The 9,949-nt window shown below is 38.7% G+C and overlaps 1 pseudogene; it reads right to left on the bottom strand.

Moving 5' to 3' along the window:
- Window positions 1–442: 442 nt before the first annotated feature.
- Window positions 443–2,716, bottom strand: LOC106752455 (annotated as a pseudogene).
- Window positions 2,717–9,949: the final 7,233 nt, after the last annotated feature.

Raw genomic sequence — 9,949 nt, 5'->3', positions numbered from 1 at the left:
GTTTTGGGTTTTGGGGTTTAGGGTTTAGGGGTTAGGGTTTAGGGTGTAGGTTTTCGGGTTTATGGTTTATGGTTTAGGGTTTATGGTTTAGGGTTTACCCAACGATGACTTCACCAAACTGTAAGTTCACCCACGATAAGCTTACCCAATGATAAGTTCAACCATGATAAATTTACCCACGATAAGTTTACCCACAATATGTTCACCTACGATAACTTTATCCATGATAAGTTCACCCACGATAAGTTCACCCACGAAAAGTTCCCCACGATAACTTAACCCAACGATAAATTCACCCATGATAAGTTCACCCATGATAAGTTCACCCACAATAAGTTTACCCATGATAAGTTCACCCACGATAAGATCACCCACGTTATGATCACCAACGATAAGATCACCAATGGTAAGATTACCCACGATAAGTTCACCCACGATAAGTTCACCTAAGATAATTTCCCCCAAGATACCCAACAATAAGTTCACCCAACGCTTGTAGTGCTAGCTTTCCATGTTGACTTGAATTTGCCTTTACCAAGTCCATTCTAAGATATATGCGTGATAATGCGTGATAATGCTAATTCTTACCATTATTTAAGCATCATTTTAGTGGCAAAATCAATTCCTTCATAGCTTTTACTTTGTTTTATCCTCACATTTAGTGTGTTTTCTAGTTTTCTTATGTTTATTTAGTATATGCTTGTTTTTACCTCTAATCTCTATGTTTGAGTGTGTGAAATAAAGGAATATGAACCAATTCTAGTGGAGGAAAACAAGCAAGAACTCAAGGGAACATGTTTTGGGACAATAAAAGATCAATTTGAAGCAAATACCCATGTTGGACGCCTTTGGATTAGCACAAGAGCCTCAATTTTAGAATGTTGTCAAAACCGCCCGAGCTGGGCGCCAGAATTCGAAGCTGGGCGCCAGAGTTGCAGAGAGATTCCAGGCTGGGCGCCAGAGAATGGGGCTGGGTGCCAGAAAGTGGCGCTGGGCGTGAAAACTTGCTGTAACTCACTTCTGATGCAGTGAAAAGTCGCGCTGGGCGCTAGGAATCCGAGCTGGGCGCGAATTTTCGCTGATATGTCAAAATGGGTTATTTAAACATGGGTCTCGCGATTTTTGAGAGACTTCTCCTCCTACACTTCATTCTTCACCTAGAGAGATTGGGAGAGGCCCTTGGAGGCTATTTGGGGTGTTGGGAAGCTCTCCCACTCCTCCTTGGGTCTTCAAGCTTCTTCAATGGTGATTTTGTCCCTTTTGGGTTGAGGAAGAAGATGGGTCACAAATTGGAGATGGAGATGTGAAGAGGAGGCGCAAATGGAGCATGGAGCAGCTGCCAAGAACCTTGGGAAAGGCTTTGCATCTTCTCTTTGGTTTCAATTTCTTCCTTATCTCTTCAATTTTGTGAACCCTAAGTTCTCCACCATGGGGGGCTTTTCCTATTTGTTGAGATTAATTGTAAAACATGGAATTCTTATGTATTTTGTGATGCTAATGATATATGTTTTTCCAATTCATGTTAGTATTTGATTTCTATGCTTAATGCTTGTTGTGGCTTGATCATCCATGGCATGAATTGTGGTTCTTGAAGTATTGAGAAATATGATTGAACCTAGAATTGAAATTGAATACTTATTGGATGGAATTGAGATGTTTGTGAATGCATGAGAATGAAATGGATGAATTCTAGTCTTGACAAATATTAAATACACTATGTTAAATTCCTTGCACACCAANTGTTTGATAAAATACCAAAAAGAGTTTCTTGTGTTGTTTTTGTGCACTTTGATGTCTAATTAAGTTATAAAAGGAAGAATTGTCATGTGTTTCACAAGTCCCTTGGGAGAGAACGATATTTATCACTTGCTACGCTGCGACCGATTTACTTGTCGTTGGTTTTGCAGCCAACAATGCCCTCGTCCAATTTATTAGCCACAAATTGCCACTTTTGAACGATCTTGGATGCATTTTCTTCCAATATTCTTTCAACATTGAACACTGTCACAGTCGATGGAACTGAAACTAGTTTTATCTTCCAAGACACGATGACTCCAAAGCTTGCTCCCCCACCTCCTCTGATGGCCCAAAACAAAACCTCACCCATGACTTTTCTGTTAAGAAGATTACCATTGACGTCTATTATGTGAGCATCTATTACATTATCTGCCGCAAGATCGTACTTACGCATCAATAAACCATAACCACCTCCGCTGATGTGGCCACCAGTGCCCACATTTTTGCATACACCAGTTGGGAACCCTAGTGTTTTGCTTGCCCGGCTAATCGTGTAATAAAGTTCACCGAGGGTTGCCCCAACTTCAACCCACACTGTTCGGTTTTCCACATCAACTTTGATTTCTCGAAAGTTTAAGAGGTCAACGATGACAAATGGAACCCGGGCAACGTACGAGAGACCTTCGTAATCATGGCCTCCGCTGCGAGTTCAAATCTGCAGGCCATGGCGTTGGGAACATATTATTGTGGCTTGAATGTGGGAAACAACCAGTGGTGTCACGATGACAAGGGGTTTCTTTGAGTCGGAAAACCTAAAATTTTGCATGGTAGCATTTACAACATAGGAATATGAAGAGTTTGTTTAGGTGTAAAGAACACTGGAGATTGAGTTGGTGTTATGGGGATAACTGTAATAACATTGAAGAAACTTTTCATGAGTATCTGCTGAAGAAGGTGTGAATGAAAATAAAAGAACAATAACTATTCAAATTATTTTATTCTCTCTTCATATTTGTGCATTTATGTTCATATATTTTTATACTTATATTCCTTTTTTATATTGCTCTGAACAATTATATATATCAATTGCATTCTTTCCTTATCATTCAATAAGAAATACAATATTTCATTCTTTCTTCTTTTGTAACATGATATCAGAGCCATGGCTAAAGCCTATCATAGTGAGTTCTAAGTAGGCATTTTACAGCGCACAATATGAAAACAGACCTTTTACAGAACACATTATGAAAACAGACCTTTCACCGCGCACATTTTACAGCCCAACTAATCGAGTAATAAAGTTCACCGACGGTTGCCCCAACTTGAACCCACGCTGTTCGGTTTTCCACGTCAACTTTTATTTCTCGAAGTTTAAGAGGTCAACGATGACAAATGGAACCCGGGCAACGTACGAGAGACCTTCGTAATCATGGCCTTTACTGCGAATTCGAAACCATTATAAAAACCCCACAAAAACAACTACAAACCCTTAGAAACCACAAAACACCCCGAAAAACACTTATAAACCCCTCAAAAACCACTATAAACAATTACAAACTACNAAAAACCACTTAAAAATATTATAAACCCCTTAAAAACTAGTATAAACCCTTAAAAACCACTAAAAACCCATAAAAACACTTAAAAACCCCTCAAAACCCACTAACAACCATGAAAACCCCCTAAAAACAATTATAAACCCCTAAAAAATCATTATAAACCTTTAAAAACCACTAAAAACCCTAAAAACACCAATCAACCCCTAAAAAACAACTATAAACCGTTAAAAACCACTAAAAACACTTATAAACACTTCAAAAACTACTATAAACCCCTAAAAACACTCATAAACCCTTCAGAACCCACTATAAACCCTTAAAAGCCACTAAAAAACCCTAAAAACAATTATAAACCTCAAAAACCATTATAATCCTTTAAAAACCATTAAAAATCCCTCAAAAATCACTATAAACCATTACAAAGCACCAAAAACCCCTTAAAAAGCTTATAAACCCCTTAAAAACCAATATAAACCCGTAAAAACCACTAAAAACCCATAAGAACACTTATAAACCCCTCAAAACCCACTATAAACCCTTAAAAATCACGAAAACCCCCTAAAAACACTTATAAACTCCTAAAAAATCATTATAAACCCTTAAAAATCACTAAAACCCCCTAAAGACACTTTTATACCCATATAAAATCAATATAAACCCTTAAAAACCACCAAAAACCCATAAAAACACCTATAAACCCCTCAAAACCACTTTAAACCCTTAGAAACCACTAAAAACCCCTAAAAGAACTTATAAACCCCTCAAAGAGCACTATAAACCCCTAAAAACCACTAAAAATCCCTAAAAACACTTAAAACCTCCACAAAAACCACGGTAAACAATTAGAAACCACTAAACACCCCGAAAAACACTTATAAACCCCTCAAAAACCACTATAAACAATTACAAACTACCAAAAACCCCTTAAAAATGTTATAAACCCCTAAAAAACTAGTATAAACCCTTAAAAACCACTAAAAACCCATAAAAACACTTATAAACCCCTCACAACCCCCTAACAACCTCAAAAAACCCCTAAAAACAGTTATAAACCCCTAAAAAATCATTATAAACCTTTGAAAACCACTAAACACCCTAAAAACACCAATAAACCCCTCAAAAACCACTATAAACCGTTAAAAACCTCTAAAAACACGTATAAACACTTCAAAAACTACTATAAACCCCTAAAAACACTCATAAACCCTTCAAAACCCACTATAAACCTTTAAAAGCCACTAAAAAACCCCAAAACCACTTATAAACCCTCAAAAACCATTATAATCCTTTAAAAACCATTAAAAATCCCTAAAAACACTTATAAACCCCTCAAAAACTACTATAAACAATTACAAACCACCAAAANCCNNTNAAAAAGCTTATAANCCCCTCAGAAACNAGTATAAACCNTTAAAAACCACTAAAAACCCATAAAAACACTTATAAACCCCTCAAAACCCACTATAAACCCTTAAAAATCACGAAAAACCCCTAAAAACACTTATAAACCCCTAATAATTCAATATAAACCCTTAAAAACCACTAAAAACCCTAAAAACACCAATAAACCCCTCAAAAACCACTATAAACCATTAAAACCCCTAAAAACACTTATAAACTCCTAAAAAACCACTATAAACCCTTAAAAACCCCTAAAACACTCATACACTCTTCAAAAACCACTATAAACCCATAAAAGCCACTAAAAAACCCTAACAACACATATAAATCCCTCAAAAACCATTATAATCCCTTAAAAACCATTAAAATTCCCTAAAAACAGTTATGAATCCCTCAAAAACCACTATAAACCCTTAAAAAACACTAAAAGCCCCTAAAAACACTTATAAACTCATTAAAAACCACTATAAACCCTTAAAAACCACTAAAAACGCCTAAAAACACTTATAAACCCCCAAAAAACCACTATAAACCCTTAAAAACCACTAAAACCACCTAAAAACATTTATAAACCCCTCAAAAACCATTGTAAACCCCAAAAAATCACTAAAACCCCCTAAAAACACTTATAAACCCACCAAAAACCACTGTAAACCCTTAAAAATATTTATAAACCCCTAAAAAACCACTATAATGTGTTGTTTGTATGTGTGTGATTTTGATTTTTCGTGTTTGAGAGAGAGAGAAAGGGAGAGTGTGTGTGTGTCTATGTGTTTGTGTGTGTGAGGTGTGTGTGTCTATGTGTTTGTGTGTGTGATGTGTGTGTGCGCGTGCGTGTGTTGATGTGGGTGATATGTGTGTATGGGTGAATAGGAGTGTGGTATAAGTTTGTATATGGGTGTGTATGTGTGTGTATCAGTGTTTGTGGGTGTGTGTGTGTGTGTTTGTGTGTGCATGTTTGTGTGAGAGTGTGTGTGTTTGTGTGGGTAATATGTGTGTTTGTGTGGGTGTGTCTGTGTTTATACAGATACGTGTGTTTGTGAGTGTGTGTGTGTGTGTGTTTGTGTAATATGTGTGTTTGTGTATGTGTGAGTGTGTGTGTCTATGTGTTTGTGTGTGTGATATGTGTGCGTGCGTGCATTTATGTGTTTATGTGGGTAATATGTGTGTGTGGCTATAAGTTTGTATGTGTGTGGGTGTGTGTGTAATATATGTGTTTGTGTGGGTGTGTGTGTGTGTAATATATGTGTTTGTGTGTGTCTATCTTTGTAGAAGTATGTGGGCGTCTGTTTGTATGTGAGTGTGTGTGCATGTATGCGTATGTTTGTGTGTGTGTGTGCAAGCGTGAATGTGTTTTTGTGTGTTGTGTGTTCATGTTTGTGCGTGAGCGTATGTGTGTCTGTGTGTGTTTGCGTATGTATTTATATAGTTATGTGTGTTTGTATATGTGTTTGTGTGTGTGTGTGTGTTTTATGTGTGTTTATGTATGTAATATATGTGTGTTAAGGTGTATGTGTGCGTGTATCTATGTGTGTATGTGTGTGTGAAGGGGGCGTTTGTGTAAGTGTGTGTGTGTGTTTTTTGTTTGTCTGAGTGTGTGTGTTTGAGAGTGTTTGTGTGTGAGTGTCTTTGTGTGCGTAATGTGTGTGTGTGTGCGTGTGTTTACGTGTTTAATACCCTAGAACCTAAACCCTAAACCCTATACCCAAAACGCTAAAGCCTAAACCCTAAACCCTAAGCTCAAAACCGTAAACCGTAAACCCCAAAACCTAAACCCTAATCCCTAAAGACCTGAAAGGACCCACAAGCCCCCCTAGAGCACCCACCTAGCAAATCCGCTAGCCCTTCCACACCCTCCCCCACCTAGCCCCTACCTAAACCCTAAACCCTAAACCCTAAAACCTAAACCCCAAATCGTAACTCTAAACCTTAATCCCTAAATCCTAAATCTTAAACACTAAACCCTAAACCCTAAACCTTAATCCCTAAACCATAAACCCTAAATCCTAAACCCTAAACCCTAAACCCTAAATCCTAAACTCTAAACCCTAAACCGTAAACCATAAACCCTAAAACCTAAACCCTAAACACTAAACCCTAAACCCTAAACCTTAAATCCTATACCCTAAATCCTAAACGTTAAACCTTAAACCCTAGAACCTAAACCCTAAACCCTATAACCTAAACGCTAAAGCCTAAAGCCTAAACCCTAAGCTCAAAACCGTAAACCCTAAACCCCAAAACCTAAACCCTCATCCCTAAATCCTAAATCTTTAATACTTAACCCTAACTCCTAAACGCTAAACCCATAAACCTAAAACCTAAACCCTAAACCCTATACCCTAAACGCTAAAGCCTATTCCCAAAACCCTTAGCCCTAAACCCTAAATCCTAATGCCCTGAAAGGACCCACAAGCCCCCCTAGAGCACCCACCTAGCAAATCCGCTAGCCCTTGCACACCTTCCCCCACCTAGCCCCAACCTAAACCCTAAACCCTAAACCCTAAAACCTAAAACCTAAACCCTAAACCGTAAACCTTAATCCCTAAATCCTAAATTGTAAACCCTAAACCCTAAACCTTAAACCCTAAAACGTACACCCTAAATCCTAAACCATAAACCCTAAAACATAAACCCTAACCCTAAAGCCTAAAGCCTAAACTCTAAACCCTAAATCCTATACCCTAAACCCTAAACGTTAAACCCTAAACCCTAAACGTTAAACCTTAAACCCTAGAACCTAAACCTTAAACCCTATACCCTAAACGCTAAAGCCCAAACCCTAAGCTCAAAATCGTAAACCCTAAACCCCAAAACCTAAACCCTAATCCCTAAATCCTAAATCTTTAACCCTAAACCCTAAACCCTAAATCCTAAACCCTAAACTCTAATCCCCAAATGCTAAACCTTAAACTCTAAACCCTAAACCCTAAATCCTAAACCCTAAACCCTAAACGCTAAACCCATAACCCTAAAACCTAAACCCTAAACCCTAAACCCTAAACCCTAAATCTTATACCCTACACGCTAAAGCCTATTCCCTAAACCCTTAGCCCTAAACCCTAAACCCTAAAGCCCTGAAAGGACCCATAAGCCCCCCTAGAGCACCCACCTAGCAAAGCCGCTAGCCCTTGCACACCTTCCCCCACCTAGCCCCTACCTAAACCCTAAAACCTAAAACATAAACCCTAAACCTTAATCCCTAAATACTAAATAGGAAACCCTAAACCCTAAACCATAAACCCTAAACCCTAAACCCTAAACCCTAAACCCTTAACCCTAAACCCTAAACCATAAAACATAAACCCTAAAACCTAAACCCTAAACACTAAACCCTAAACCCTAAAGCCTTAACCCTAAACCCTAAACCCTAAATCCTAAACCCTAAACGTTAAACCCTAAACCCTAAACGTTAAATCTTAAACCCTAGAACCTAAACCCTAAACCTTATACCCTAAACGCTAAAGCCTAAACCCTAAGCTCAAAACCGTAAACCCTAAACCCCAAAACCTAAACCCTAATCCCTAAACCCCTGAAAGGACCCACAAGCCCCCCTAGAGCACCCACCTAGCAAATCCGCTAGCCCTTGCACACCTTCCCCCACATAGCCCCTATCTAAACCCTAAACCCTAAACCCTAAAACTTAAAACCTAAACCGTAAACCCTAAACCTTAATCCCTAAATCCTAAATCGTAAACCCTAAACCCTAAAGCCTAAACCTTAAACCCTAAACCGTAAACCCTAAATCCTAAACCCTAAACCCTAAACCATAAACCCTAAACACTAAACCCTAAACCCTAAACCCTAAAGCCTAAACTCTAAACCCTAAACCCTAAATCCTATACCCTAAACGCTAAACGTTAAACCCTAAACCCTAAACGGTAAACCTTAAACCCTAGAACCTAAACCCTAAACCCTATACCCTATACGCTAAAGCCTAAACCCTAAGCTCAAAACCGTAAACCCTAAACCCCAAAACCCAAACCCTAATCCCTAAATCCTAAATCTTTAACCCTAAACCGTAAACCCTAAACCCTAAACCCTAAATCCTAAACCCTAAACCCTAAACCCTAAATGCTAAACCTTAACCTCTAAACCCTAAACCCTAAATACTAAACCCTAAACCCTAAACGCTAAACCCATAACCCTAAAACCTAAACCCTAAACCCTATACCCTAAACGCTAAAGCCTATTCCCTAAACCCTTAGCCCTAAACCCTGAAGCCCTGAAAGGACCCACAAGCCCCCCTAGAGCACCCACCTAGCAAAGCCGCTAGCCCTTGCACACCTTCCCCAACCTAGCCCCTAGCTAAACCCTAAACCATAAACCCTAAAATCTAAAACCTAAACCCTAAACCGTAAACCCTAAATCTCCTAAATCCTAAATCGTAAACCCTAAAGCCTAAACCCTAAACCATAAACCCCAAAACCTAAACCCTAAAACCTAAACCCTAAACCCTAAACCATAAACCCTAAAACCTAAACCCTAAACACTAAACCTTAAACCCTAAAGCCTAAAGCCTAAAGCCTAAACCCTAAACCCTAAATCCTATACCCTAAACCCTAAATCCTAAACGTTAAACCCTAAACCCTAAACGTTAAACCTTAAACCCTAAAACCTAAACCCTAAACCCTAAACGGTAAAGCCTAAACCCTAAACCCTAAGCTCCAAACCGTAAACCCTAAACCCCAAAACCTAAACCCCAAAACCTAAACTCCAAAACCTAAACCCCAAAACTTAAACCCTAAAACGTAAACCCTAAATCCTAAATCCTAAACCCTAAACCCTAAACCTTAAACCCTAGACCCTAAACCCCAAAGCCTAAACTCTAAACCCTAAATCGTATACCCTAAACCCTAAACGTTAAACCCTAAACGTTAAACCTTAAACCCTAGAACCTAAACCCTAAACCCCATACCCTAAACGCTAAAGCCTAAAACCTAAGCTTAAAACCGTAAAGCCTAAACCCCAAAACCTAAACCCTAATCCCTAAATCCTAAATCTTTAACCCTAAACCCTAAACCCTAAATCCTAAACCCTAAACTCTAATCCCTAAATTCTAAACCTTAAGCTCTAAAACCTAAACCCTAAATCCTAAACCCTAAACGCTAAACCCATAACCCTAAAACCTAAACCTTAAACCCTAAATCCTATACCCTAAACGCTAAAGCCTATTCCCTAAACCCTAAACCCTAAAGCCCTGAAAGGACCCACAAGCCCCCTAAGAGCACCCAGCTAGCAAAGCCGCTAGC

The sequence above is a fragment of the Vigna radiata genome, unplaced genomic scaffold (genome assembly GCF_000741045.1).
Source record: "Vigna radiata var. radiata cultivar VC1973A unplaced genomic scaffold, Vradiata_ver6 scaffold_158, whole genome shotgun sequence".
Lineage (NCBI taxonomy): Eukaryota > Viridiplantae > Streptophyta > Magnoliopsida > Fabales > Fabaceae > Vigna > Vigna radiata.
The sequence above is the reverse complement of the archived record's forward strand: the minus strand, read 5'-3'. Positions and strand labels throughout refer to the sequence as shown.